The sequence below is a fragment of the Lissotriton helveticus genome, chromosome 4_2 (genome assembly GCF_964261635.1).
Source record: "Lissotriton helveticus chromosome 4_2, aLisHel1.1, whole genome shotgun sequence".
NCBI classification, from domain to species: domain Eukaryota; kingdom Metazoa; phylum Chordata; class Amphibia; order Caudata; family Salamandridae; genus Lissotriton; species Lissotriton helveticus.
The window spans coordinates 55,299,654-55,327,603 of NC_136064.1; the positions used below are offsets into that span (position 1 = coordinate 55,299,654).

A 27,950-nucleotide genomic window follows, 5' to 3' on the forward strand; every position below is an offset into this window, starting at 1 on the left:
TGGGTCTTGATATGCTTAAGTATTTCAGGGCTACGATATGATGTTCTCTAGAAGGTGTACGTGTTATTTTGAATGACAACCACCCCGTGATTGAGAGATCCTGTCTTGTTAAAGAGGACATTGCATTAGCTTCACTCCCTAGTACTTTGTGGGCTACTTCAGACACCGGTGTAGGGCAAATGGTGATTCCGCCAGTACATATTAGTGTTAAGGAGGGAGCTTCATTGCCATGCTTGCCTCAATACAAAATTTCTCAAGAAGGCGAAGAAGCACTTGTACGCATTGCTCGTGATTTAATTGAAGTGGGGGTTGTGGAAGAAGTTCCTTATAACATTTGCAACAGTCCTATTCTTCCAATTTTGAAAAAAGATACTGACAGTAGGATTTACAGATTTATCATTGATTTGCGAGAAGTTAATAAGATTGTAATACCACAATACCCATGGTTTCTGACATAACAACGCTTCTTACTTTAGTTCCTCCGACAGCAACTACCTTTACTGTGATCGACCTTAAAAATGCTCTTTTCAATTCCTATTCATCCTGACAGCTTATATTTGTTTGGCTTCACTTTGAATAATCGATCATACAGATTTTGTAGAATTCCTCAAGGGTACACTGAGAGTCCTAGTATTTACAGCCAAGCATTGAAAAGACAACTTGATTCTTTCACTTTGCCTGAAGGAGTGACTCTCATACAATATGTCGATTATATTTTTTTGGCAGTCGATACGCCTGAACAGTGTGAAAAATGTACTTTGTCTTTACTTTCTTTTCTTGCTTCACATCACCACAAAGTGTCACGGAAGAAATTGCAATATTGTAGACCGAAGATTACCTACTTAGGTCACCTTCTGTCTAAGGAGGGACGTGCACTTACAGCAGATCGAATTCAAGCAATTTTAGACACGCCAGTACCTTCTACTCAGAAAGATGTCCATGCATTCATTGGTCTTACTTCGTTTTGTAGGCAATGGATATTTTAGTTTTTCACACATTGTTAAACCCTTGTTGGCGCTTTTGACCAAAGACACTCCAATGCCCCTTCCATGGACGACTGAATGCTAGAATGCTTTTCGTCAGTTACGTCAAGTTCTTTGCTCTGCACCAGTGTTAGGCACTCCAGATTATATGAAGGCTTTTACCCTCTATGTACACGAGAAAGATGGGTGTGCATTGTCAGTTTTAGTGAAGACACACAGTGACAAGCAGCATCCCTGTGCATATTTTTCAGCGGTTCTTGATCCTGTTACTCGTGCATTGCCTGGGTGCTTCTGTTCAGTTGCAGCAGCAGCTGTGTCCATACGTCAGAGTGAAGGGATAGTTTTGTCACATGAACTGTTAGTGTTAGTACCCCTATGCGGTTGATGCCCTTTTGAATCAGACTAAGAAGCAACACTTGACTAGTTTCCGTTTGAAAGGATATAAATTGACACTGTTGGCCCCCCACATTACCCTGCAGAGGTGTGCAACTCTGAACCCAGCTACTTTGTTACCATATCCAGCGACTCAGACTCAGTCACAGGAGTCTCATGACGTATATTCCTTACCGAGGAACAGACAAAGGGTTGCGTCGATTTGCAAGATACGCCCCTTTCAGATGTAGATTGGGGAACTATGGGTTGATGGGTCTTGTTTGAAGTTACCAGATGGCACGACTTCAGCTGCATATGCAATTACGACACTTCAGACAGTAGTGGAGACAGCTCGTATACCACAGAAGTCGGCTCAGGCAGCTGAGCTAATAGCTTTGACACGAGCGTGTGAACTTAGCACTAATTTGCGTGTGAACATCTATACAGATAGCCGCTATGCTTTTGGAGTGGCCCATGATTTTGGCCTACATTGGAAGGAAAGAGGCTTTCTTACATTCCACGGGATGCGGATAATGCATGGAGAACTAGTACATCATCTTCTGACTGCACTGATGTAACCGAAGAAAATAGCTATTGTTAAGTGTAGCGCGCACAAGAAAGTGACTGACAAGACAGGACAAGGCAATGCCTTTGCAGATCGCGTTGCTTGTGAGACTGCGATGAAGCGAATCACTACATCGATGTATGTAGTGAAGTCACAAGCTGAACATTGGCATGATGCTAGACAGGAAGTATTAGACATACAGAGGTCTGCTTCTGTGGAAGAATTTGAGCAATGGTCTAAAGAGGGAATGTTGGATGATGAGGGCTGTTGGCGTAATAAAGAGATGAATAAATGGAAATTGCCTATAGCCTATTTACAGCCTATGGTTCAGATGGCGCATGGGCCAGCACATGTTGAAGCTTTAGCAATAACGAAATTGCTTACGCAAGTTTGGGAGCTTCCAGAAATTGCCAGCACAGCTAAAAGGATAGTACAGTCCTGTTTGATCTGTTGGCAGTACAATCCTGGTAAAGGGACACAGACTCCTACAGGAGGGTTTGCTACACCAACTGCACCTTTTGAAGTTTTGCAAATGGATTATATCCAACTTGAACATTGCAATAACATGAAGTATGTTCTAGTGGTAGTATGTGCCTTCAGGAAATGGATAGAGGCATACCCTGCTAAGGATAATACGGCTCTCACCACAGCAAAGGTGCTTTTAAAAGAATTATTTCCCAGATTTGGTGTTTGTAAACTTTTGTGGAGTGACAATGGACCTCATTTTATTGGGCAACTTGTTGAGCATGTCCTGAAAGGATTAGGGATCAAGCAGATGTTCCATGCCGTCTTCCACCCACAATCAGCAGGATTAGTGGAGAGGTATAACGCTACCTTGAAGTTGAAATCAGCGAAAATACTGGCTTCCACGTCTTTGAAATGGCCTGATGCGTTACCCTTGGCATTGTTGTCCATTAGATCGGTGCCACATTCACGATCAGGGCTTACAACGTATGAGGTGGTATTTGGGAGACCGATAAACATTTTGGGAGTTCCTAAGCCACGCCCCATACATGATGTACCATGTGTTCTGATGAATGATTATTTAGTACAGTTAACTGACAGTTTGATCTCTGTTCATCAACAGGTTCGAGAAGCTCTTCCTGACAGGTCTTCAGGTGAGGCCCATGAACTCTGGCCCAGTAACTACGTGATTGTTAAAAGTTTGGAGAGGTCGAGCAGCTCGGAGCCAAGGTGGCGAGGACCGGAGCAAGTGCTCTTAGCCACGAGGACAGCGGTTCGAGTTACGAACAGGAAGTACTGGACCCTTAGCACTCACTGCAAGCGAGTGTCGCCTACCTTGGCGGAACCTGCTGTGCTGACTGACCATCGAGAAATTCTGGAAACGAAGAAAGGCCACGCTATCTCACCTGACGAATCTGAGGAAGTCTTACCGGACCACACGATCCCTGGAGTATCCCGGTACCAGCTGAGACCGAGGAAAGAATCTTCATTGTTGAAAAAAACTGGTTGAGCTACCGTCCTGGGTTTGTGAAACGGCGCTGATGTGGCAAGGGGGGGGATCAGTCCTACATAATGACACCCGTCCAGACCCTCGGTGAAGAAACCAACGGCTGCCCCGGACATTAGAGCTCCAACGCTTGATTCAACAACTAAATGATCATGTCTACAGGGAGATCAGCTGTTGCTAAGATCTGTAATAAAAAGACCATTTCTGCTGTAGGATTTGTTGTTGCTATGGTGGCTGTAGCAGTGACAACTTGGTTTGTTGAGAAAGTGGCTCCTGCTCGACAGCTTCTGATCGCTACTACTCCAGTACCAGTTGAGCATCATTACTTTACGCTTCCATATCATGAGCAAAAGCATCGACAATCCTACCTGAACAATACGTTTATTCAGATGTTTCATCACACTCACAATGCCACCAACGACTGTTGGGTGTGTGGGATGATACCTGCTCACCAGAAGAAAGGAGGAACACCTTTTATTCCTCTTCCTTTCTCGCATAATGGTTTTTGCCAAGCTTGGTTTGCAGATTTGTTTGCTTGTGAAAGGGCTAACCATCCTAGGTAAATATAAATCTGTGTATTTAGTCAATGTGCCTTTTCTCTCAATCCTCTCTTCCTGAGGTACTTGTCATCGAAATTTATAGTTAATTTAGATAAAATCGAATCTTACCTCTTCAGAATGATGGAGTTAACACTGTAATTTGATTTACTAAAAGAAAAATTCAGATAAAACCTTTAAACCTTATACAAGTCTGTGTTTATTAATAAACAGAACAGGTAAAGGCTTCAATGTCATAATTACCAAACATAATCAACTAAAGTAGATCCATTTGTAAAGAAAAAGGGCTTAGTATTAAATAGGCTCAAGGCTGAGAGGTAAACGGACATATAGATTTAGCCCTAAAATTGATCCCCAGTGGGGTTTCATCGACCAGATCGTATGTTTGTGTGGTTCATGGGCCCGAATGAGTATTTAGTGATAATTGTCCACAGTTTGGTGTCACTTTGGATCACAGTTTATGGGGGAATTGGCATTCGTCCTCGAGAACTTTTCATAAAAAATAACAAATTTAACGTTTTAAAGCACACCAGGCCAGCTACATGTTTACATCTGGAAAGAATGCAATGGCAAGGGGGGGCACGGCATTTTAAATGAACACAGAGCAGATAATATTGGTAAACACGGAGGAAATTATCTGATAGCAACATCCACCAGTTTCCTCAAATCAGTATGACTTGCATCGATCAAAATAATTATTTACCAATGGAATTCCCCGGACAGGATCAACGTGTCCCCGATGACATGGAGTCAGCCAGTAACCTTAATAATCGTGCACAGTGAAGACAAACACTAAAGGGGCTTTGGAGAGCTCTGTGATTGTCCCTTTAAAAGGCTGAGCCATGCATGCTATTGTCTCAGTGCATACTACAGTTCAGGAAATAGGCACATACTAAGAGCTTGAAGAATCTTTGATTGGCAACTCAACATTCCATTGTCTGATTTTCGAAGTAACTGCTGCTTTCATTTTCTATTCAGCAGATGAACACATCAAGGCTTCCATAAGCTTGCAAAGCAATATTGTTTTTTAGAGAAGTGAAAATGGACCACTGTTGCTTTCAGAATGAACTTTGCAGTAAGTAGTGGTCGTTACTTTGTGCAGTTGCACCACCTTTGTTCTGCCAGAAGGGTTACATTTTTCTGTAGTCACGTTCGTTTACATAACAACTTGTTTGTATGGCACACACTCAGACATGCCAACCCTCCCGATTCAGGCGTGAGACTACCGATTTCAAGGCTAGTCTCCCGCCTCCCGATTCCTGCAAGCAAAAACCCGATTCCTCGGGGTTTGCTGACAGGGCTTAGTATTGTGTTAAGTGCTAATTTTTCCAGCAATAGTCAGAGGGGCCATGCAGGGGCTCTCGATGGGGTGAAAAAACAACAAAGGGTCATTAACAAGGGAATGGTCTTTTAAAGACCTGTGGAGTAGGGGGGGCGTGTGTGTGCACAGGAAGCTGTTTTCGGCTGGGGTGTCACACAGGGGGGTGGGGCGGGAGGGGTGCACGCACTGCCAGCAACCTGCCAGGCCAGTGTACAACACTTGCATCACCCTCTCTGCCTACCATTGCGCTCCATGCTTCTGAAAGGTAAGAAATAAAACGTACATTTGTGTTTTAAATGTCCAATCCTGCAGCAGCACACTTCCAAAGTCCATACACGCCAGTAACACGATTCAAGGCCCCATTCTCCCGATTTTTTTTTTTTAATCTCCCTCTTTGCTCTTCTTAAATGTTGGCATGTATGCACACTTCCTCGGAGTGCTGTAAATAACAGCTGTTACGATTGCTCAGTTTAACGGTACTCAGTTTATTGACCTTGAAAGGATGGACTTTCCTCATGGACGTCATTTAGGGGTCATCGGCACTGTTCCCTGTGGCCCCTGACCTCAAAGGCGGCAGCAAAGGCAGTGCAGGGAACAGAAATGAAACAGGGGCCTCTGAGCTTTGTTTACTTTCTGTAGCCATCGGGCGATGGGCCATGTCTCTGTTTCGTAAAATATTGGAATAGCGTATATCTCTTAGATTAAAACAAAATGCTGTTGCCACGCGCCATTTGTAACATGGCGGCTCCCTCCTAAACTGCCCTCAGATTAATTTGCAGCTTGTGCATGGAAGCGCGAAAAACAAAGACAAAAAAGCAACAACCCAGCTAGAAGGCGTCTCCATGTCACTGGCTGGCCCTGGTTACCCGAAGGGAAAGAGAAATATAGAAGAGGCCAGAAAAAGAAGACCTAACAGAGCTGAAAAACCGGAAGAGAAAAGATGGACACTGCAAAGGAACGGGTGAGTGGCAGAACGACAAAGAACACATCTGTGTGCATGTGGAGGAGACAGAAAGACAAAATGCAGACCTGGGAGAGAGAGAAGACAGTTGTAGTGAGGCAGGTGAGGGAGTAACAGAGACGCTGGGGCATACTGGGAAGAGACAGGAAACAGGTGAGAGGTGATGGAGGCCAGTGAGAGAGAGGGGACAAAGAAGCAGGCTTGGGAGAGGCAGCTTAGAGTGAGAGAGACAACAAGAGAGAGTGAGAGAGAGAGAGAGAGAGAGAGAGAGAGAGAGAGAGAGAGAGAGAGAGACTAAGGAAAAAGCGGTAGACATGAAAGAGACAACTGAGAGAGTTTGGGAGGTTTCACAGGTTGGATGAAGAGATTATAGACTGATGAGAGAGGAGGAGGCAAAGAGACAGGCAGGAAAGAGACAGCAGAAAGTGAGACAGAGTTGGGCAGACAGGTGAGGGGCTGATGATATACAGAGAAACAGACAGATTATAAAGAGACAGCTGAGAAATGGAGATCGGGAGGCAGGAGAGGTGAGAGATAAAGAGGAGAAACAGAGAGAGGCGAGAAAGCAAAAGGTGAGATAGATCGAGAGACGTGAAACGCGAGAGTGAGAAAAAAGAGCCAGGTGAAAAATTGCACGGGGATAGCAGAGGAGACATGTCAGAGTTGATGAGGAGGAGACCGGTAGGTGAGAAACAGATCACATAACATAACATAACTGGGACAGCAGGGGAACATGTAAGAGTTGATGAGGAGACAGGCAAGTGAGAAACAGATAACATAACATAACATAACTGGGACAGCAGAGGAGATATGTCAGAGTTGACAGAAAGGCGAGTAAGGGACAGGTAAAAAGGACACATGATAAAGTATCAGCAATTGGTGGGAAAGAGACAGCTGAGAAAGAGAGCGGTGACAGGTGAAACAGAGTTGAATAATATAGAAAAATCTGAGTAGAAAGATGACAACATGAAGAAACAGCAGGGCACTTATACTACTTCTTGTTGTTCATGGTTGTGAAAACAAGCTGTGAGAAAAACACAAGCATATGAAACATTAGTAGCAAGGAGAAATATGTTTCTCAAAGTGAATTATGCACATTATTGCTAAATAAAAAGATTAGCAATAATAAAATCAGGCAAGCATAACAAACATCGAGAAACCTGCACGTTTCCACAACACATAAAATAGTACAACATCTTTAGTATGCTATGCTACCGAGGGGCAAAGGTCATGGGACACAAGCCTTCAGTCCTGCAACATAAGAGCCGGCTGGGATGCCTCAGGAGGCCAGTGGGATGCCCTGAGCAGTCCAGCAGAAGGTCCCTCTTGAGCTCTGCACACTGTTGTGATGACTGTGCAGAGATGCAAGAGGGGCCAGCAGAGGTTCACAGGATGTCAGTGAGGTAAGGGTTGCAGCACCAAAGGTTGCCTGCACACTGTAGCTGTAGAAACATGTTGAGCTTTACTGAAGTTAAGAAAGAGGAAAATGAACTCCTGCAGCAAAGCATCCCTAAGCCAACAGGTAATTTGCCAAATTAGCTGGGCACAGCTTCAACTCCTTCAATGCATTCAGCTGAACCTGCCTTACCACATTTGCCCTGTTTTAGATAGTATGACCTCCTGTGCTGAGATAAAATGTACCGGGCTTTATTTATGAGGCTGTGCGTCACTTTTACGTCGCTGGTGCTTCACTTTTTATGACGTACAAGCGGCTTAAAAAATGTGCCTTATTGCACCATATTTACAAAGTGACACATCTAGGTAGATGCGTCACTTTGCAAACCCCTGCGCCACATTATACCTGCGCCAGGTATAATGTATGTTGGGGGCGTTCTGACGCTAGAAAGGGTAGTAGAAGTGACGCAGTGAAATCTATAAGATTTCACTGCGCCACTTCTAGGACGCAAATGAGTCAATATCTTACGCCTGCCTCACAGCAGGCGTAAGACTGACACAGGCCCTTTCACATGGGGCTTGCCCCATGTGAAATGACACATTGCTGGAGTTGCGTCACTTTTGTGACACACTCCAGCAATGCGTCACTATACTGATGTATTTGTAACTCCTTGCGACATGATGCGTCATACAGTAAATATGACGCATCAATCATGTCGCAAGGAGGGCGCACTGGGATGTGACGCATTAATGCTTTCACGCAGCGATGCGTCACTTCTCATAAATGAGGCCCACTGTGTATTTGTAAAGCGCAAGTTCACCCATGGGCATCTTGGCACTGAATAACAGATTTTCATTGTTTCCCAGTTCAATCGTAGCAGATACTAGATGACACCGCTGGAGAGATGCCTCTTGGGCGTTTGACTAGCATTCTGTTCCCCCTTCTCATTTGTGGAATGATTGAAAATGCTTTGGTGGGATAAGGTCATTAGCTAACAGGACTAAGAAGCCAGGCTGATGTTGATGAATACCTCCATGCACAAGATACAATGTAAACCAGGGGCGGCCTTAGGCATGTGCAAGCTGTGCACCTGCACAGGGCCACCAAACCCCAGGAGCCACCACACCAATATATATCCTTAATATAATAATCCTCTGAGGATGGATACATATTTGCGTGGCAGCCCCTGGCAGGGATTTGGCGGCCTCCGGCTCTGTTCCACTTCCAAACACCTTCATGAGCTCTGGAGGGGGTGGGCTCCACCCCGCCCGGACCCCCTCTTCCGGGGCCCCCCACCTACGCTCCCTGCCCAGGGCCACCATGAGCCTAGAGCCGCCCCTGATGTAAACCCAGTAAAAGGAGACGCTATTTTCTTGAACATTAGCTCCATACCATTGAGCCAATGCCAAGGACTCTCCTAATTTGGATGTGCTCGTGACCCAGAAGCTGGACTCTAGGTCAAGGGCTAGCAACATAATGACGGACGCGGCCTTCATTGACACGACACTCTCCTGCTCCGTGAGGACTCTTACATCACGAGTGTGGCTTGTAAAGCAGATCCTCTCAGGGCCTCTGCTGAGAACCAAAGCCAGGCATTGTGCTGCTGAGGAACGCGCTCCTCAAAAACCCTCAGGCTCAACAGGGCTTTTCATCCTTTGCCGAGCTGCAAAAGGGCGAGAGGCGGGCTTCCAAGGAGCTAAAGCGTGCACTGTTCCTGTGAGAGGATGGAGCGCACTACTGTACATCTGCATTAACGTGGTCACATGTAATTGCTACTTCAAAACTTCTATACAACAAGAAGCACCATTTCCCATCCTGAACAAGAAAAAGTAGATCCCTGCTTTTTAAAGGGCAGGGAATGTGGAAGAATCCTTGCTTTTAGAGCCTGCTGTTTCTTCTATAGGCTATTTAAACTATAGAGGTTCATGACCTCAGATTTCCTGAATGTAGAAAGGTGTATTTTTGTTTACTAATTTTCTCTTCTATTTAAATTAATATGCGGTTAAGAAGGGCTGAGAAAGTACTTCGCCTAATTTGAAGTGGTCCGTTTTCCTATGTAACCGTTACCTGCACACAATACAACCTGACACTGAGGCCTTTATTACAATTTTGTCGGAATAAGGTTGGGTGTTTACCAGTAGCAGCTGGCAGGGAACGAGATTGGAGGGGTGGGGGTCAGGTGGGGTATAAAATTGAAATAAAACACACTCACCTCCTCACTGCAGCCGTCGTCCCTCGTCGTCTCTCTGTGGCCGGAACCAGGAAGCACACAGGCTCCCTCCCATAAGCCAATCACCACGCTGCAATGCAGTGTTGTGATTGGCCTGAGCGCCGTGGCTCGGCACGCCGACGGTGAATTGGAGTCTGGGTATGTTCCCCAACAGGCTGTGTAATGCAGACTAGTGAGGAACATGCAAAGTGCGCATAATTTTTTCGGGCCGGCCAAGCAGTCATGCCTATTTTGGAATGCAGCAACCATCCCTCCTCCGAGAAGTCACAGGAGGTCGGCCCCGTTCAACCTGGCTGGTACTAAAATATACAATGATAATAACAGAAATGCCTTCTGTTATTATCATTTTATTTTTCCTTTTACACTACTCCGAGAGCACCGGAGGAGCTGCAACTGGTATTTACCACATGTGGTAAACATCCTGGGCCTCATTTATGAGAAATGACGCATCGCTGCGTGAAAGCATGAATGCGTCATGATTGATGCGTCATATTTATAATATGACACATCATGTCACAAGGAGTTACAGATACGTCAGTATTTCTGACGTACGTGTAGGCACAAAAGTGACGCATTGTTGGAGTGTGTCACAAAAGTGACGCAACTCCAGCAATGTGTACTTTCATGCGGGCAAGTCCCATGTTGTTAGCACCTGCGTCAGTCTTACGCCTGCCATGAAGCAGGCGTAAGATTTTGACGCATTAGCGGCCGAAAAATGGCGCCGTGAAATCTTATAGATTTCACTGCGTCACTTCCATGACCCTTTCTTGCGTCAAAACGCCCCTCCCTTGCATACATTATACCTGTCGCAGGTATAATGTGGCGCAGGGGTTTACAAAGTGACGCATCTACCTAGATGCGTCACTTTGTAAATATGGTGCAACAAGGTGCATTTTTTACACCACTGGTGCATCACAAAAAGTGACGCACATCCTCATAAATGAGGCCCCCTGTATTCTGAGCTTTCAACAGCCACAGGAAAACAATGACAGTTTGATAATTATCACACAACTCATAATTCCAATCCCAGTGTAAACACGTGCTTGCATAGGGGTCGGAATTTAGCCCAGAACTCGCAGGTTTTCAGTATTTAGTTGGTGTGATGATTATAGCCTTTTACATATTTTGCCTGCAAAATGGACATATCACTAAAAAGCACTTTTGTCTCAGTATTTTTTTAGACATTTTTCCTCAGGTAAATTTTCATCCAGGAAATGTGGATTTTGTTGCATGGTGATAAAATACACACAACTCATTATTGCAATATGTGCAGAAGCAGAAATTACTGCATATATCCGAATTAAACGGGCCACTCGTAACGAGGGTCTTAGATTCCTTTTGTACGCCAGACAAGCAGCCCTCCATGAAAATAAAACCTCTTCTCTGGAAGAAAACTTGTTTCGGATATTCACAAAGATCTTTTCACAATTTGCACTTAAACAATTGGAGAAAAAGGCATATTTTGTTAGGGTGTAGATTTGTAGAAAAGAGCAGAGTGTTTTCAATTTGCAACTAGTACCACTAAATCAGTCACAACACAAAGGGGGTGCATGAGGGCGATGGCAGACCCGGGTCCCATCTCAAGCTTGATTCGTATGGAAATGTGTTACTAGATGTGCGCCTGCCACCCATCTCAATACCTAGGATGACACAATAAGCCTTGGAAGAACATTGGCCAATGCAAGGCTTCACTCGCAAGCCATCCAAGTTACTTTCTTTGAGGGCTTCATTCAAAGATGGCGGCTGTGTTGTCATGGTGAGTTTTCAATTCCTGCAGCCTCAGAGGTTTCTAATCCTCACTGGGCAGAAGTCCACTTCCAGCAAAGTATAGCTTCATTCCTTCTGGGTGACCATCAATGTTTGGGGGGTAGGCGTCCTCTGATGCACAGACCTCTTTGTACCGCCTCACCAGTTAATACCCAATTGTTGTGCAGAACACTCACTTCTCCACGGAGACATGGATGATTAGTCTAGTGCATGCTGGGTTTATCAATTAGCCAGATTATTTGTTGTGAGATTCTTTTAGTCGACACAGGGACTCTGTATGCTAGGATTTTTAAACCCAATACTTATGTTAAAAGCAGGGGCTGCTCCTCCGCAAAGGTGGAGGAGCATCGCCCCACTGCTCTGCATGCAGTAGTTAAAGGAAAAGTAAAATGATAATAACCAGAGGTGTTGTCATTTTAGTTTTCTGTTTCCCGGAGTGGGTGGGGCTGGAGTGCCAGAGCAGGGGCCAGGAGGAGGAGTCGTTGCACAATCTAAAGTGCGCATAACTGTTTGGCCAGCCCAGGGGCTGGCAGGGCCGGCTTTAGCACTGGTGGTGCCCTGTGCGAAAATGTTTGTTGGCACCCCTCACAGGTGCCCCCCACAGACTCCCTCACTACTACCCTTTAACAGTGCCCCCTCAAGTCTCCATAACCACTCTCTCTCTCAGATATATTTCATTTTTTATATAGCGCCACCTATACCAGTGTAGGGCGTCAAAGCGCTTTACATCACGCACACAATACACAGAGACAATCAATCATATGTGTGTAAATCAGTGTATAGGAAATGTTACATAAGCCAGAAGACTACAAGGTGAGTCATTTGTCATCCATACTGGTAGACATTATAGTTTAAGAGTGCTTGGTCTGGAGAAGCACAGACTCAGAATATAGCCTTCTAGCCCGCCGTAGAGGGCTATGCCGGCTATTAAAGGCCCTCTCCAGCGTTAAAGGCCCAAGCCGAAGGCGAGGGCCTTTAACAAGGTAGAGGGACTTTAATAGCCGGTATAGCCCAGCTACGAAGGACTATAAGGCTATTAGAACATTCTGCCATTAGAGGGCAGAATGTTCTAACAAAAAAAAACAAAGCCTTATGGGAGCGTGATGGGATTGGAATCCCCTCAGGCTCCCTGAAGCTTTTTTCACAGCCAGAGCTGTGAACAAAGAAACATTGAAATGTTGGAGCGCCAGGCTTATACCAGCCATTATAAGCCAGGAGCACTCCATAGTTTTCAATGGAGCTACCAACATTCCAATGTTCTAATTTAAAATATAACCCCATGGTTGGGGGCAACATTTAATAATAAGGAACCCTTTTTGAAACATTAGAATAATGAAAGACGGAGGAAAACATCATAATGCTATAATCTATACTTTGCAGTTTGCATGCAGCTCTTTGATGACAGTTATTAGCTCGCTGTACCATGTTAGGATTTCAACATGTACACTGCTAGTACCAAACGAATCTCTCTGCCAAAAGCACTGACCTATATAAACTATATGCACTTTGTGATCTGCATGGTACACATTCTTTGCAGCAGGCACATTAACTCTCTCTGCTAACATAAAATGAGTTAAAACTTCCACTTAACAAAACTCCTTCTCTCTCCAGGAAGAATAATTAATCACAGTCTTAGCTTGACATTTTTATTTTTGTAGGACAATTGTGGAGGCCAGCAATGCAGCAGCAGGTGCTTTTAATGCCAAAAAATACTTCCAAACACTGCGCTCCCTCGAAGAGTGTTCACCCAGCGCAGTGGCACTGGTCGCACTGCCCTAGAGCCGGCCCTGAGGGTTGGCCAGACAGTTATGCACACTTTGCATATTCTGCACCCAGGCTGCATTACTGAGACGCCTGTAATAGGATTCGGGCGTTTGGAGGACATTGGATATGTCTTCTAATTTTGTAGTCAGATATATATACAAGAACAAAGATACAGCTTATTGAACGCTGTGTGATCACGCTGCCCGTCCTCTGTGAGGAACTCCATGAGAATCTGCAGTATTTCAAAAAGACACTCTATATAATTGTCATACACTTTGTCCTGAAGAAGGTGTTGGCTTTTAAACTGTATGCCCACCGAAACGCATTGATGCATTATCTGAGTAGTGACGCAATAAGTCCTTGCAGCAACAACTCTAATCAAGATAGCGATACATTTGATAGAGTGAGATTGTACTGTTTGGACTATTGTGTCTTCTTCAGCTGTATAGGAATTATATCTTCCTTTCTCTTGTGTCCCACCTGTGATGTATGTTTTTTTGTGTTAAAGAAAATAATTTTTGAATGGCAATGTATTGTTGAACATGTTTTAATGTATATTTGAATAAATTGTGCATAATTTTTAAATCAACCTAATTTTTATATTGTCTCCTTTGCTCCTACTTGATTTGAATGCAGTTTTGTTGATTTTGTACTTCTTGTTATCATACCTCAAAGGGGAATTTTTTTTTGACAATTGCTTGGTGTACCATTCTGCCTCCTTTGGAGTGCATGCATTGCACTGCATGAGAGCCTTTTTTACATCTCAAAAGAACTCTGAACCATCATGCATTAAATTCTTTACCTTGTTGATTTATTAACTACACAAAAAATTGCTTTTTGTTTTGTTTTATTGCTAGCAGGCTTCTTTTAGTACCATAGTCATGACTAAAAACACAAGTTAGGCTGACCGCCAAGAAAGATGGCCGCCTGCTGAAGCGGCTCTATTCCCCCGTCCTCTATATCTCTATCCAGCTGCACCAAGTATCCGTTCCCAGCTGGCAGAAATACATCAATCAACCAAGCAAACAACCTGGAGCCAGAGGGATCCCTCTCCAGTGACGAAACAAGGCTCAACGCAGCCTTTGAGAGCTGGTGGAGGCCACGCGGTCCGGCGAATCTAGACGCAGCCCGGCTTCGCAGAGTACTGCAAGATATACAGCAATTGGGGAAATACAGCCAGAGAGATCGTGAGGAGCGCTGGGGTGGAGCCAGCCACCATCGGTGATGATCCTGGTGCGATCTGGTGCCGGGTCAGGGGACTGGTGCCGTGGTAGTGAGACCCGTAGGAGTGGCACTTCCGTACGCGCCCAGAGCACCTGGCCAACAATGGCTCAAGGTAAGGGCTCCAGGTAATGAGGATGCGCGCAAGCCAAAAAAGCTAGCGTGTCTGTGCACCCCCCCTGCAGCCACACTGCGCTAAAGAGACGGAGAAATAAACCTTGAGGAGCCGGGTATGGCAGCACCAATCGCTAGAGGAGACGTGAGCTGCGGGTGAACCCTAAACCCGCATGAGAGCCCACCACTAAACTAGCGAAGAGCTCGCCGGGGAGCCCCCAGCACTCAAAGGCCTAAGTGGAGATTGAGATTGCCATGATTTGGAGTGCCAAGCACAAATAGCAATCTGGCACAACGGGCCGACAACAAGGATATTGCATGCAATACCAAGCAGCCAGACTACAAAAAATACCCAGCCAGAAAGGATGGAAAATAGAGAGAACTGGCCCTCCTTGACACTGCCACAGGCTAAGAAGATTCAGAAAAGGGGGTGGTGATGGACAGAGCATCTGAGTTAAACAGAACACTCATACCCAGTCAAAAGATCAGGGCTTGATCCATCACCGTTTTTTAGCTCACTGCACCATCCCAGCTCAGAACCTGGCTATATGCAAATTAGTCTGACCCTGGCCCAGTGCATCATGGGAACAGGGCAGACCAAAATACCAAGCCAATACTTTACTGGAAAGGAAACAAGCTTCCGGGGACCGGTTTCTGGCATTACAGCCGTCTTCGGCCCGGCTTGCTTGAATCCTGATGGTGCAGTGAGCAAGGGACTCATGTCTGAGCATACCCTGCCACTCCTATAGTGGCCAAAACGATTCAGAAAAGGGGGTGGTGATGGACAGAGCATCTGAGTTAAACAGAACACGCATACCCAGGCAAAAGATCAGGGCTTGATCCATCACCGTTTTTTAGCTCACTGCACCATCCCAGCTCAGAACCTGGCTATATGCAAATTAGTCTGACCCTGGCCCAGTGCATCATGGGGCAATCGTACAGGCTAAGAAGAAGCAGGGTAGAGATACCCGAAAACCAACAGGCCATGTAGGGAAAGTAATTCCCACAGCAGGCGGTGGCAATTAGGATATTCCCCCTCTCCGAGAATCCACCACTCCCTAGTATAGTGATTGTGATTGTGATTGGGTTCTTATATAGCGCACTACCACTCCAAGGAGTATCTTGGCGCTTCAACTCCTAGTTGTCAGATATATGCTGAGAGATCATAATGGTGAAAAATCAAAACACAGAGAGGGTCATAGCAACGCTTTATAACCTGATTCCGACAGAGGGTAGATCTTTCCTAAAGCTTAGTTCAGTTTTACTTTGACGCAGGGACAAGGGAAGATTATTCCAGGCTTTCGACCCGATGACTGCAATGGATTTCCCTCCCTTGGTCGTTAGCCTAAATCTGGGGACGTGAAGTAGATTAGTTGTGGATGACCTAAGGGTTCGTTTCGGCTGGTAGGGTTTAAAATACTTCCTCAGGTACAGCGGGCCTTGTTGGTGGTAGGCTCTGTACGTGATGGTAAGTACCTTAAAAAGAATGCGCTTATGCACCGGAAGCCAATCCAGTGTATCCAGTGCTGCCGATGCCGAGGACTTTCTGGGCAGTTTCAGGACAGCCTGGCGGCTGCATGCTGGACCATTTGCAGTTTGTGCAGGGCCGATTTAGTATAGAGATACTGAAAAAAATGGTAACGGGAAGACAAAAGACAAAACACACCATGACAGGAGGGAAAGGACGTAAGGCTGGACACCAGAAAAAACTAAATAGACACACTTCCTGAAAGAAGTGCAACTCCAGAACAGCGCTCCAGAGCTGGCACCACAAACTGCGGCTGACTCGGTGGCGGAAAAGGCCTTTACCCTCTGGGATGTGATGTTGGCTGTACAAGGGGTATCTTGGCGCTTCAACTCCTAGTTGTCAGATATATGCTGAGAGATCATGATGGTGAAAAATCAAAACACAGAGAGGGTCATAGCAACGCTTTATAACCTGATTCCGACAGAGGGTAGATCCAGGTTTTTAAGGCTTTCCTAAAGCTGAGTTCAGTTGTACTTTGACGCAGGGACAAGGGAAGATTATTCCAGGCTTTCGACCCGATGACTGCAATGGATTTCCCTCCCTTGGTCGTTAGCCTAAATCTGGGGACGTGAAGTAGATTAGTTGTGGATGACCTAAGGGTTCGTTTCGGCTGGTAGGGTTTAAAATACTTCCTCAGGTACAGCGGGCGTTGTTGCTGGTAGGCTCTGTACGTGATGGTAAGTACCTTAAAAAGAATGCGCTTATGCACCGGAAGCCAATGCAGTGTATCCAGTGCTGCCGATGCCGAGGACTTTCTGGGCAGTTTCAGGACAGCCTGGCGGCTGCATGCTGGACCATTTGCAGTCTGTGCAGGGCCGATTTAGTATAGAGATACTGAAAAAAATGGTAAAGGGAAGACAAAAGACAAAACACACCATGACAGGAGGGAAAGGACGTAAGGCTGGACACCAGACAAAACTAAATAGACACACTTCCTGAAAGAAGCGCAACTCCAGAACGGCGCTCCAGAGCTGACACCACAAACTGCGGCTGACTCGGTGGCGGAAAAGGCCTTTACCCTCTGGGATGTGATGTTGGCTGTACAAGGGGTACGCACGACCCTCGAAAGCAAAATCAATACGATAAACTCAGAACTGACACCAGTGAGAGCCGGCTTGAGTAATCTGGGGGCCAAACTTTAAGACATGGAAGCCACTAGAGAGACATAGAAAACAGAAACCATCTTGCTTAAAACACAAGTGTCTGAGCTTAAAAAGACCACAGCAGACCTTGAGGCCCAGATTGTAGATGCAGAGGGCCACTCAAGACAAAATAACATCCGTATACTGGGGGTACCGGAAAAAGCGGAAGGCCCGGCCACAGATCTCTTTGTGGAGGACTTAATATTAAACCAATTAGAGCCCGAGGCCTCTCTAAATGCTTTTCAGTCAAAAGGGCCCACAGGCGGCATCCAGGTGGGCCCCCTCGCTCGATTATTGAATGAATCTTCAACTTTAGGGACCGAGACGTGATCTTACAAGCAGCCAGGAGTACCCCGCTGATACAATGCCAGAAGTCTTCAATCATGTTTTTCCCCGACTTCACGCTCAAAGTCCAACAGATGCGTTGTTCCTTTCTGGAAGTCAAGAAAGTCATGAAACAACAGAATATCAAATATGCCATGCTCTTCCTAGATCATCTAATGGTCGCAGCTGAGGGCAAAACGTGGGTCTTCAATGCGAAGCAGGAATCCTGGGAGTGGTTAGACAGGTGGAGAACAGCTCCGGGATCCACGGTACATGAACGACTTGAAAGACGGAGGAGAAATGGAGTGAATGATGGTCCACAACCCCTGGCAGAAGAACACCTAAGAAAGCAATGCTACGACTCCTGTCATGGAACGTCAATAGGCTGGGAGACAACATAAAATCAATACCTAAAATGACGTGCTCTCAGAATTGTTCTTCTACAAGAAACACACATGCAAAATGCAAAGCATTAGACAGACGAGGCTACAAGATGCTACACACACGCCAGCTACACATCTACACATCAGGGTCCCGAGGGGTGGGAATATTGGTAAAAAAAGCACCGGCATTCAAGACACACTCCACCTGACTTGCTAAACAGGCCCAATATATAATAGTTTCGGTAAACTGGGAGAAGACACCCATTAATATCATCAGTGTATACAGTCCTCCAAGACTTCAGGAAGCCACAATGACAGAGTTGAGCGAGGTACTCCTCTCTCTTTCCCCTACGGCGCTCTCTGCATTGAAACTTTAACCTCACCCTATATGACTCTGCTGACCGTCTGCCTAGCAAGCAAGCAGTAACGAACCAACCCATGTTTGGAAATTTCATAAATGCAATGGGACTCACAGCGTGTGGAGATTCGGCAACCCAGTGGAACAGCAATTCACTTTCCACTCGGGAGCACAGGAATCCTTCTCCAGATAGATTATTTATTGACCCAGACTCAAGACTTGCTACATATTTAAGAAATCTGCCATATAGCGAGAGGCATCTCGGATCACTCGCCTATCAGGGTGATTTACGACGGAACTGCCACAAGACAACAACCTGGTATGAGACTCAACCCCTGCTATTTTAAGGTTCCCACTATAAAAACAGCACTCACCCTATCTATTGAGCACTACTTCAAAGAGAACCAAACCTCAGTGCATTCAGCAACAATGCTCTGGTAGGCGTATAAAACAGTCATCAGGGGACAGGGAGTTTCACTCTTGGTGGGACATAAAAGAGACAAAAGAGCTCAGGTTGAAGCTGTTGAAAATGACATAGAGCAACTTGATCAACAGCTTACACCTACGGACGACACAGAAGTTGCCCACAGACTAACACTTAAGAGGCAGGAGTACCGCGGATTAGTGACAGAGGAAGCCAAGACGAGACATACGGCGACTATCTGTCAGAAATTTTTAAAAGATACCCCACTCCCGGCCCTAACTGATGATGAAAGAGCCATCTTCAATAACGATGTAACCCAAGAGGAGACAATGCAGGCAATCATGGAATTAAAATTGGGGAAGCCATTAGGCCCAAACGAGTTGCCCATAGAATTATACAAACTAAATGCCACACAAGTGGCCCCACAACTGTTAGGGATTTTTAAAGAATGCAGGGAAAAGGGGGTGCTTCCTAGAGCTCAATGCATGGCCACAATTGTCACAATACACAAAGTAGGGAAGCCCCCAGGAGACTGCATGTCCTATAGACCTATCTCCCTCCTCAATGCTGAAACAAAGATCTTAGCTAAATTGTTAGGTTCCCACCTACTACAAATAATCACCAGATTAATACACCCAGATCAATCAGGGTTCATGCCAGGCAGAAATACAGCAGGAAACCTGCGAAGTTTGCACAGCATAATTAGCAGAGCAAAATATATACAGGAAGACTCCGTTCTTGTCTCACTAGACGCCCGCATGGGTTCGACATGATGGAATGGCCATTCCTCTTTGAGGTGTTAGGGAAACTTGAATTTGGCCCAGCGTTCCTTGGTTGGATCCGACTTCTTTACTCAGAACGACTAGCTCAGATACTGGTCAATGGAGAAACCTCCTGCATTTTCCCATTGTGTTGCGGCACCCGCCAGGGTTGCCCACTGTTCCCACTCCTCTTTGCCATAGTACTTGAACCCCTAGCTGCCTAGATATGAATGGATCCCCTAGTATGGGGCCTCCGCTGGTCAAATCAATGGGAGGATAGGATATCGCTAGTATGCAGATCACATCCTTCCATATCTAGCGGATCCCAAACGCTCCCTAACCAGGGTAATAAATATAATGGACATCTTCGGCCGTGTGTCTGGGTACTCGATGAACTGGACAAAATCACTAATGTATATACTAAACGGCACCCCGCCAGTGATGCCACAAAACCATAAGATACAGGTGATCACAGACGGATTCAAATATCTAGGGATATTCGCTACTGCTGATCCCTCCCTATTTTATAAAAAGAACATCCTCCCACTCTTAGAAAGATTAAAAACAGATGGGCAGCATTGGAGATCACTTTCATTATCCCTCCTAGCAAAAGCAGCGCTGTTCAAGATGATGGCGCTGCCCCACTTCCTAAACGCCCTCCACAATACTCCATACCCAGTGCAAGCAAACTATTTCAAAACAATTAATTCTACCCTGCTAACACTGCTATGGAACGAAGGCACGGCGCGAATTGCACTTAAGAAACGAACCCGTGGGTGGTATGAGGGTGTCATAGCTCTGCCCGATATACAACAGTACTACTGGGCAGCACAACTGACCACTGTTAATCAGTGGGTATACATGCCGGAAGACGAACCATCGCTTAGGATGGACCACCTAATGATGCGCCCGGGCGGATACCAGCGGGCCCTGTACTCAACGCATCCAAAAGTGCAGAAACAGAACCCAACCGTAACCATTAGCCTCTGGGACGCGACACACAGGGCTCTGGGTTGGCAATACAAGCTGACATGGGCTCCCCCTTTATGGGACTCAGCTGCCCTGGGTACCCTTGGAAATCACGTTGGGTTCGACAAATGGGACCTAATCGGTATTGCTAAAATCGGGGAATTATGTAAGCGGGCGGTACTGTCCTTGGATGATCTCCGACAGCAATATAAACTTGCGAACACAGAGATCTTTCGTTACATCCAGATTAAACATGCATTACACACAGCCATCCCAACTGGGAAGGAACTGCCAGATTGCACTCCACTAGAAAACCGCCTTCTAGACTGGTATATGACAAGTAAAGCCACATCGCTCATATACAAGAAGATTAGCAACAATATACCCGACATACTACACCAGTTGCGAGCCAGGTGGAAGGGGGATCTAGGCGACATGGACGTTGTGGAATGGGTAGAAGCACTAGCCTCACCTAGAGAAATAGCCAATTAAGGCAGGATTTTGCTTGATTCAATTAAAAATACTACATAAGACCTACAACGTATGCACCGAACTAATGAAAACAGGGCGGTTTCCAACTGAAAATTGTCACCGCACATGTAACCAAAAAGGCACCTTTTTTCACCATACATGGGAATGCCCCGCAATAAGGCACTACTGGGAGGCGGTAGTTGCAAAGATGAACGAAACATGGAACATGAACACCATGGCTTCGCCAAAATGGTATTTATAAACTATTTGGGATGAGAAAGAGATTGCTTCCGGGAGCAGGACATGAATGAGACTGGGACGGGCTGTGGTTAAAAGCAATGTAGCTCGGTGCTGGGGGGCATTGGCAGCCCACACCTGAGTGAGAGGGAAAAAGACATGAACTCCAACATGGTACCAGAAAAAACAGTCTATGTTAGTAGGGTTTGACCAAAGAAATTATCTAAAATTTGGGGGAAATGGAACGGCGTTCGTGGTGGAATCTGCACCCCAGCCTTCCTCAGTATTGAACCCCGTTGAGATAATTGCTTTGAGGAGGGGACGAGGGAGGACCCATGGGAGGCGGGGCTTGTGTCCTATCGGGAGGAAACCACCAATGTCGCTAATTTATAAATGTGATGTGAATCTTTTGGTATATTGTCTATGTTCTTCAGTATTCAATGAAAAGAAGTTAAAAAAACACACACACGTCAGTCCTTTTGACTTTGCCAATGCTCTTACATTTGGAGTTGGATTTGTACACCCCTCTTCCTCCCACCCCCATTTGCTTGATAACCCCAAATGCTACTAAAATATTAGGGGGCAGATTTACTAAAATCTCACGCATTGCGGCGCAGCCAGCAAAAAAGCTGCACTGCGTTGCACGAGAAGAGAGCAGCAGAGTGCCATATTCACAGAGGTATGCCTCGCTCCTCCCCTCTCCCTAGCGTTGGTGCTGAAATTGACTGCCATGCAACACGCACTTACCTTTTCACTATAGTGCAAGAGTGTCTGCGTGCATCTAGCATGGCTTTTGTACTGGAAGGATAGCCCTCCAGTACAAAATACTAAGGGGCAGATTTACAAGCCCCTTGCGTGTCTTTTATGCCGCCGTTGCGTCACTTTTGTGACGCAGCAGCGGCGCAAAAGATGCGATATGGTGCAGGGTATTTACAATGTGACGCATCTGGGAGATGTGTCACGTTGTAAATCCCTGCGCCAGAAGGAGGCGTTCCTGCGCAGGGAGGGGCGTTCCGGCGCAGGAACGCCTTCTAAAAGTGGCTGAGTGAAATCTACAAGATTTCACTCAGTCACTTTGGGGCCCATGCTGCGTCAAAACCCTGCTTGAAGCAGGCGTAAGGATTGACGCAGCATTAACAAGATAGGACCCCCCAGAGCATTGCTGGAGCTGCGTCGCGCTTGCATTGTAATGCGGCGCATCCATGGTGGTGGAGGCATGGCGCACAATAAGTGGCGCATCCCTGCTGATATGCAGGGATGCGCCACTTATTGTAAATATGCCCCTTACTTTAAACCTTTTCCCACTTTATATGGGTGCTGTACAGTGCAAAACACAAAGTCAGAAAAGGAAGGAAAAATGAAAGCATTTCTCTTTCATAGCACCTATTTAAAATGTGCGCTATTATCTCACCCTAAACCCTGTCTACTTTTTTAAGTAAATAGGGTTTAGCACCAGAAACCTTGGGTGGTTGCATGTGAACGTCCATGCTCCACCCTTGGTACATTCCCTTGGCGCTAAGTAATGCAAAGCAGCTCTATGGGCTGCTTTGCACTACTTTTGAGTATTTTCCATCGCTGGAAAGTAAATTATAAAAAAAAAAATTGTAGTTTTTGGCGTCAATTTTGTGATGCAAACACAGCATTATATCTCAGAAAATAGACCTCTAGGAGTCAAGGACATTCTGTGGTTTGCTTTTGTTAGGAAATTATTGGAGCACATCTTGTTACTAATTCTTGGGCTGTAATTGTGATCCTGAAACAGGGGTTTAGGGAGAGTGTTGAGAGGTAAGTGTTGCACAATGGTTGTAGGAGTTCAGTGGGAATGACTGCAGCATCTGTTCATTAGATGGGGCTCATTATAAGTAATGTACTTGCTGTGGCGATCCGAGTTATGTAGGTCGTAGGTTTCACTCAGCATAAGGTAAAACAGTGGGTTAGTGTGCCTGCTGCAAAGTACAACGTGTAACATGCAGATCACAAATTTGCATTTTAGGTACAAAGCCCAGTGGGCTGTTGATTTCGTCACAGGGATCTTTTTGTTTCATGCAGTTCATAAAGCGCAATCCTTTATGAATCAGCATCAAGGACCTGCATCAAACTGCATGGCATGGGTTTAAAACTGAATAGTGCTTTCCTTTTAAAAGGTTGCTGAAAAGGTTCCTTTGGGCTAGTAATAGATTATTATTAATGCTGACAATCCCATCCAATGCAATACATTTTAAATCCTGACTTTGCATTTCTCCAGACCAAGTAAACTTAACATACAATGCCTAGCTGTCACTTCTGCATTGCCCCCATTGTCTTATATAAAATTTCCTTTACATTGTTTTGCACATCTGTATGATTCATTGTCTCTATCATATGTCTGTGTAATGTAAAGGACTCTGAGATCCTAGACTGAGATGCATAGTGCAATCAATGTAAGAGAGGGGCTATAAAGAGATGAGGGTGATAGTGAGGGAATCCGTGGGGGAGTTCCCGGGTGGGGGTGGAGGGAGCGGTGGTGTCAACAAGCATTGACGCAGCAGGTGTCTCCAGTGCTAAAATCTGCCTTGGTTAGGGTTTTCAGTAATGCCTGCCCAGCAGGCAAGTGCTGGCAGTGCCCATGGGAGGAGTGCTTGACCTGCTGCCTTATAATACATGCGTGGAAGGGCTAACACCAAGCAGAAACCTAATGTTAACTTGTTTCATAAAGCGCTTCATACCACACTGCTGCCATTTCTAAACGCTGTAAATAAGAGGAATTGCTACCTATCACCCAGTTAAATGATACTCAATTCACCAACCTCAGAAGGATGAGCGACTGAATTGCTTTTCCGGTGTTCTAATTTGTGGCCACCACCATCTTTCAGCAGTGAGTATTCAACTCGCTGAGTCATCCTGCACCTTCATAGAATAATGCAATCCTCTGCTGTTATGATTCTAGAGAGTGAATCTGGACTCAGTAGGGATCACCTTGTAAACTTGAACTCTAGTGTTGGGGGGTCCCAGGGACCCTTCTGTCCTCACAGGAGAGTCTAAAACAGCCATTGCCTCACACAGTCCAGGTCTGTGTCAGGCACTCCCCTGTGCGCCATTTTACAAGAATAAGGGGCAGATTTACAAGGCGCTTGCGCCACTTTTGCGTCACTTTTTCCATGTTAAAAGTGACGCAAAAGTGGCGCAAGGGGCTTGTAAATCTGCCCCTAAATGTGCTGCATCAGTGCAGGAGAAAACCCATGTAATGTGTTCCTTAGAAAATTGGTATTACCAGCTGTATCTGGTAATGGCAAGGAAAGAACCTTTCGCATACAAGGATTCCTGTGAGACAGGAAGTATTGGGAACATGCATTGTGCAGTAATCACTCACAGAAAATGAAATGACACTACGGTAATTAATAAATATTTATATATTTGTGCACCTCATTATCTGGAGCAGTTCTGGATTACCAAATAGGCAAAATAGGCACCAATAAAATGGGCCCCACTCCTTTTAGGGGTGCTGCGGTAACATATTTTCAGAACGGAACACTACCTAGCGTAAATCCTGTCTCTTCCTCTACCCTTCTCAGTACCCTGGTTATTATGTCATGAGGTAAAAGCGCCCTGAGACCTGCAGGTGATTTGGCGCGATATAAACCTGCAATAACAAATAACAAATAACAAATATCAAAATACAACTCAAAGTACATAAACCTGAGACATCAGATTCACATAACAGTTTGTCTCTTAAAAGCTCATCATCTGGCAGCTGTCAGTTTGTAAAAATATTCAAGGTGCATTGGGAATTAGGAGGTAATATGCGACGGGGGCCAAGAAACTTCAACTGCCTAGTGTCTCCAGAGGGTTTAACCCCTCCCACGCTTGTGACGGAACCACTCCGTCAGGCCCCTCGGGTGGGCTGTGCTGGTGACGGAGCTGTTCCGTCACGGCTCGCTTGCGCTGCGCGGCGCTGATTTCATGCCTGCGCGGTACGTTCTATTGAGCGGGCGGGGCCATGACGGAACCGCTTCGTCACAAGCACAGCCCACCCGAGGGGCGTGACGGAGCGGTTCCGTCACAAGCTTCGGAGCACCGCGCGCCCCCCCCCCAGCCCCTTAGCGCTGCGGCGGAATTGCCGCCGCAGCGAAAGGGTTAATCCGGCACTGATCTGGAGGGTTGTTCCACATGAACATGATGGCCCACCGTGTGCGCATGTGGTGTAAAGACACGTGTTCTGTGAAATTTATATCTCGTCCTAGGAAGCTTAATATTGTCACACTCAGACCGAAAGTCTTAAAGTTAGGATTTTTCTCAGTTTAGGAGTAGTAAAGTGAGGACTTCTAACTTTAGAACCGCTAAACTGAGAAAAATCCTAACTTTAAGACTTTCGGTATTCACAGAAGGCATTTAGGAGTCCTAAAGAGGGACTCCTAACTTCTGTGAATACCGAAATGAGTAAGTGCCTTCTGTGAATACCAAAATGAGTAAGTGCCTTCTGTGAATTCCAAAATGGTAGTAAGTTTAGGATTTTGTCTTAAGTTAGTTCTGTGAATCGGGCCCTAAATTTCTCCTTTGTTAGTGTCGAACCAATCCTACAGCTGCACCAGCTTACTCAGTCCCCTTTCTACTCATCTCCGTTTCAACTCCTTTTCATTCCCTACCTTACAGCATTCTCAGTCTGTCTAGCTCGATCAGAGTTTTTCATGATCCCTGTGTGCTCATTAATCTTCTCCTACTTAAGAGACATTCCATTGATCCCCCTGTGAAAGTATCCCTCCACCTCAATGACCACAGGAATGGGTGAGGTTTGTAGACGACCTTTATTTTGAAAACCTCATCCATCAACTACCCTGAAGCAACTGACTAAGAATTTCCAACTCAAAATTATATTCCCATGACATAAAATGAATAAATAATAATGAAATAATTTTCGAATATTATATACATACACTACTCTCACATTTCCTAACATTAAAGTTATATACATGCCCCATTTTCAGCTTATATATAGTCTTGCAAACATCCCGTCCGATTGCACTTGCTCTGACTCGTTCTAGAGATTGTCCCTTTGTACACCGTAAGGTTCATTCCTTCATTCTCGTTGTACATCAAACCAGCCTCTGGACAATTGGATAAGTGGAAACCAAGAAGAGCTATTCAATTTTGTTTCCAGATTCCTCCATCTGCTGTTTTCATAGCATTATGGAATACTTTAATAACTCTTTGCACTTTCATGAACTTTGGCCACTTTGTTCAACCCACAAGTGCTTTTTAATTTAACCCAGTCCCCAATGCTGACCTGCACATCTTTTACACTTTTCTTCATATCAAAACTACTCTACCTTTGACTTTACATTCTTAATTTCAAGATCTCTTCAAACACCAGTTCTATTGAACTTCACTTCTTTCTCCCAATCCACTCATCCAGGTCATATGAAAGTATAGGGAATGTTCCCTTTAAATAACTCAAAATGAGTTTTCCCTGTTGAAGAGTGTGGAGACATACAATACACAGTAATTCTGTAACTCCAACTTTCAATCCAAAGAATTAGCCCATACCAACTGAATGCTCTCTTTCAAAGTTGTGTTAAACCTTTCAATTGCTCCATTGCTTTCAGGATGATAAATCGAACTCTGCTTATGATGAATGCAACAAGACACAAAATAATTACTCAATCAATGAATGAATCAATCAGTAGATTTGTAGAGTGCTACTTGTCACCTGTGAGGGTGTCCATGTGCTGGCAGGGTCCAGTTGTTTAGCCAAATAGCTAGGTCTTCTTGGACTTTCGGAACTCTGGAAGAGATGAGGAGGTCCATAAATGAAAGGGTAGCGCATTCCATATATTTTCTGCTAGGCAGGAGAAGGCACAACCTATGCACCTGCTACATCTGATGCAGGGGGTGAAGGTTACAGAAAGGAATACGGAGCAGAGGTGTCTGGTGGGACGATGGAAGTTCAATTGGTAGCTCAAATATGCAGATCCGCAGTTGTGTAGGGGCTTGTATGCATGGGTCAGGAACTTGGACTGGCATATTTTATGTGCAGGGAGCCAGTGGAGTTCTTTGAGGTAGGGAGTGATGTGGGTTTGTCTAGGGAGATCCAGGAGGAGTCTGGCTGTGGCGTTCTGTATGTTCTGTATTCGGAGGAGGGGGTGAGCTGCGATCCCTGCATAGAAAGAGTTGCCATAATCCAGTCAGCCGGAGATAAGGGCCTAGGTGATGCTGCATCATGAGCTTTTGGGCACCCATTTGCATATCTTATGAAGTATGCTGAGGATAAAGAAGCAGGATGAAGATACAGAGTTGACTTGAGTTGTCATGGTTAACTTGTTATCCATAATGATGCCTAAGTTCCTTGCATGGTCAGTGAGGGGAGGAGTAGGTCAGAGTACTGAGGGCCACCAGGAGGTGTCCCATAGGGAACTTTTGTTTCTGAAAAGCAGTATCCATGTCTTGTCTGTGTTAAGCGTTAGACAGATGTCTTTCTTCCAGTTGGCAAATTTGTCACGCAGTTGTGGAAGTTGGTCCTTGTATTGGTGGTATTTTCAGAGAGGAAAAGGATGAGTTGTATGTCGTCAGCTTAGGATATGTTGTTGAGGCTGTGAGTTTTAGCGATGCTGGCAAGAGGTGTCATGTAAATGTTCAAGAGGGCGGGGCTGAGCGAGGA

The 27,950-nt window shown here is 45.4% G+C and overlaps 1 long non-coding RNA gene across 1 annotated transcript in view; it reads left to right on the top strand.

Annotated features, from left to right (window-relative positions):
• The first annotated feature begins 6,015 nt into the window (after positions 1–6,015).
• LOC144752037 (uncharacterized) overlaps positions 6,016–27,950 on the top strand; it is a 287,174-nt gene continuing 265,239 nt past the window's right edge. Inside the window, exon 1 of the long non-coding RNA XR_013594011.1 lies at positions 6,016–6,230. This is a non-coding gene — a long non-coding RNA (uncharacterized LOC144752037). The remainder of the gene's footprint in view (positions 6,231–27,950) is intronic.